A 4,226-nucleotide genomic window follows, 5' to 3' on the forward strand; every position below is an offset into this window, starting at 1 on the left:
AGCAAACGAACCAGGTCTCTTCTTTGGGCTTCAGTCAGGTGGACACTGATTCTGACTTCTTTGACACATTCCTCATCTCCGAGATTCACTGTTTTAGTTTCTTCAAGATTTGGCTTGTGTTGATTCTCGAATTGTCGAAATTCATCAGCAACATGTTCGGGTATCTTATTTTCTTTTTCGTATTCCTCACATTTGTTATCACCTGCTTCATTTCGTTCACTCGGTTCATGACATGACATGACATTGGCAGGTTTTAAATTAATTTTACTGAAATCATAAACGAACAAAGTTAGGAAAGTAAAATATAAACAGATAAATAAATAAAAATTCGCTAAAAGAGGCTTTTCATTTAAATTGAAAGACAAGCACAAACTTTGGCCATGGTTGAGAGCCATTTTGTCTTTTTAAACATCACAAGGGAATTTAAAAGCTTCAAATAAGTAACAATTTCATAAAGGGTGGGTCTCGGGCCTCTTCCAGACTACCACCGATTTTAAAAATAAACAAAAACACATGTCCTTTCTACCCAGATGAGCGGGAAATCAGGAGTGGTGTGGAGGTCCAGTTCTGCAATTGCTCATCAGGTTCTGCATCACGGATGCCTGATGTTCCAGCCTCTTTCTCGATGACCGCATCAATCTCCTCAAATAGGCCCCAGATTCCTTCCCCGAGACCACCATTGTTGACGTGTTCTTGCACCGGGAATGACTGGTACAGATGAGGAATTGGCCTAGCCAACGCTTGATCAACCCTCTTGTTCTTCATCTCCGCTTCGTCATCATAACCCAAATCAAACTTTGCTCCTTTGGCGGGAATTTGGATAGGCTCGACGATTCCTTGGAAATTCTTCCCCAATCCAAAACCTGGTCCGAAACCATTCTGGAGCATGACAGTAGCAATCATCGTGTACACAGAAGGCATAGGAGGGTGTGGAGCCAAGTTATCACTGGTGGCATTTACCGGCTCCACCGTGTAGAAATCACAACCTCGAGAGATATCATCAACGATCGGTGCATACCCATTGGAATGGCTCCCTTCACCATAAATGACCAATTCCTGGTCCTTCCAAACAAATTTCAACAGTTGGTGAAGGGTAGACGGCACAGCCCCGGCCATATGGGTAAACGGTCTTCCCAGAAGCAGGTTGTAACTAGTGTTGATATCCAACACCTGGAACTCCACATTAAACTCTGCAGGACCCATCTGAATTCCCAAGTTTTACTGCCCCTATCGTGTATCTCTGCACTCCATCGAAAGCTCTCACATTGACCTTGGTTTTCTTGAACCTTTCCCAAGTCGAATTTCAGCTGCTTGAGAGTCGAAAGTGGGCAGATATTGAGATCGGACCTATCGTCGACCAAAACATGATTTATAACTTTGTCTCGGCATTTGATGGTGACGTGCAGAGCTTTGTTGTGCATCCTTCCTTCAAAGGGAAACTCATCGTCACAAAAGCTGATTCGATGTCCCCGAATGACCTGATTTATCATGGCTGCTAGATTGTCGCTATTAGTACCCACAGGCACATAAGTCTCATCTAAAGCTCTCATCAAAGCCTATCTATGCAACTGCGAACTCATTAATAAAGCCCACACAGAAATCTGAGCTGGTGTCTTCTCCAAATGCTTCACAATTGAATAATCTTTTGGCTGCATTTTCCTCCAGAACTCTTCGGCTTCAGCTTCACTAATCGGCCTTTTAGTCTGATCCTTCTTTTGCACACCCTAGATTAGCTCTTCTGGCGTGTAGCACCTGCCAGATCTGGTCATACCCTGGGTAACAGCCGTTTCAATCACGAACTTTGATAGGGCAAGAGTTTCTTTCGGCCCCAAGGCAACAACCTTCTCGGGTGTCAGAATCACAAACTCTTTCTTCTCTCTGATGCTCAACGAAGCTACAGCTCTTTCCAATTCTTCATGAGCGATCGGAACTATTGCCATTGTCACGCACCAATCATCATCTGTCTATATCATATTGATAGTGACGCCTCCATGATTTGGCAAATGATTACTATTGACATTGGGTGCGACTGTCTGAAGAGAGACCACATTCTGGTCGATCAGGTCTTGGATCTTATGCTTCAGGTTAATACAGTTCTCGGTATCATGTCCAATACTGTTGGAGTTATACGCGCACCTTTGATCAGGTCTGTAAAACTTTGAGCTAGTGTCAACTGGCTTGGGCCCCACTGGATGAATATATCCTACCGCAGTTAATCGCTCAAATAGCTTTGTTCGGCTTTCAATTAACAGAGTGAAAATTCTAGCAGGCTTCTTCTCAAATCTGAGACGGGAGGGATCGTAATTTCCTCGTTGCGGAGGAGGCATCTGCCAAAAATTTGGAGCGTTTGGACGAGGGGCTTGATATCTGGGATGTGAGTTGGTTTGGTAATTTGGTTGTGGAGCTTGGTAGTTCGGGGGGGGTATTTGGTAAGTGGAGCTGGGGGTTGGTACATGGGGGGAGGAGTTTGGTAATTTGCTTGAACATTGGCACAGTTGGGGGCGACGTTCCGGTAGTGATGAGGTGGAGTTTGGTAAACTGGAGAGGGAGTTTGGTAGATAGTAGGGGGAATTTGGTAAATGGGATGAGGGGTATTTTGATAACTTGGGGGAGGATTATTTTAGTAATCAGCCTGTGTATAACAAGCCTGGTACAAACTCTGTGAAGGTCGAGAACGACATTGGTATTATGAGGTTTTCCTTGGGGTCTTCTTCCCCTCATAGGAGATAGAGGACACATCCTCTCTTTTCTTCTTCAACAAACCCGCATATCCGGGTGAGGCAGCAACACGGGCAATCTTCTCGGTTCTCAATCCATCTTCGATAGTCTCACCTACCTTGACTATCTCAGCAAATTTTGCTCCAACGAGCAACATGATTCTGTCATAATATTCGGGCTCTTGCACTCGCACAAACACTTCGACAATTTCCTTTTCTGACATAGGAGGTCTAACTCTAGCTGCCTCTTTTCTCTATCTGTATGCGAATTCTTTGTAGCTTTCGGTCGGCTTCTGCTTCATCTTCTCCAATGAGTAACGATCAGGAACGATCTCTACATTGTAGGCAAATCGTTCGATGAAGTCCTTATCCAGAGCATTCCAGTTAGACCACTGTCTCGTTTCATGAGACGTAAACCATTCTAAAGCCTCTCCGCTCAGACTTCGGCTAAAAAGTCGCATTAACAAAGCTTCGTCTCTCCCAACTCCCACAAGTTGGTCACAGTAGGCCCTCAGGTGTGCTAAGGGGTTCCCCGTTCCTCCAAAGATGTCAAATTTTGGCACCTTGAACCCTTTTGGGAGGTCCAAATTCGGATGACTGCACAGGTCTTCGTAGCTCAACCCGACGACCTCAGGAATGCAGTTCTACTCCTTCATGGCTTTTCTAATTTCCTCTTTCATATCTATCTTGGCAGTATCTTCCTTTGACCTCCACTCTCTCTCCCTTTCCTTATAGTGGTCGAGCTCAGAACAATTGGCGTAAGGCTCATTGGGGACTGGGATTTGGAAAGTGGCTTTCTGAGGTAGGGGTGGAGCAATGGAGGGACTTTGGGCATTTTGAGTGGCTTGGTAATTTTGAGGGAAAGTCTGGGGGTTGGTATGTTGATTTTGGTGATGGAGGGAATGTGCGGGCGGTTAACAGTTTTTGGCGTTTGAGGGGGTAGGCTAGTTTGGTGGTTTGCATTGGGGGGAAGGGAGTGGTGCTTGGGGGTTGGTATTTTAAGGAGGGGGTGGTGTTTGGTAAGAGGTTGAGGTGTAATGGGGATTTTGGGTTGTAAGGTCAATGATAGAGAGATTACGAGCAGGACTTGAAGGCGGGTTCTGAGCTTGTTCCACGTTAGGAGAGGGAATCTAAGTTGGAGGTCTTCCGTCTGGTTGAGCGTTGACAGCAAAAATCGGAGGAGGCAAATCGTGTTTTCTCTGCATCTCGACCCTCATCTCAGCAATTTGTTGCATCAACTGCAAGATCAGTTCATTCTGATCGGCAAGGGCGGGCTGAGCCACCACGACATCAGTAAGGCTGGTTTCTTCGTTGTTATCACCCATTGCTACTTTTCCCTTTTGTGAATTTTGAATGGGGAAGGAATTTGTAGGACCTTTAGATCTAGTGAAATAAGGATGATCAGCCAGTGTATCAACACAGATCAGTTCTAACTACCTGTAGAGAAAAACAACTCAAAGGCAAATCTGTTAGTATTAGCTCTGGATGAATAATGCAAAATATCACATA

The sequence above is a fragment of the Solanum tuberosum genome, unplaced genomic scaffold (genome assembly GCF_000226075.1).
Source record: "Solanum tuberosum cultivar DM 1-3 516 R44 unplaced genomic scaffold, SolTub_3.0 scf00009, whole genome shotgun sequence".
In the NCBI taxonomy this organism is placed as follows: Eukaryota; Viridiplantae; Streptophyta; class Magnoliopsida; order Solanales; family Solanaceae; genus Solanum; species Solanum tuberosum.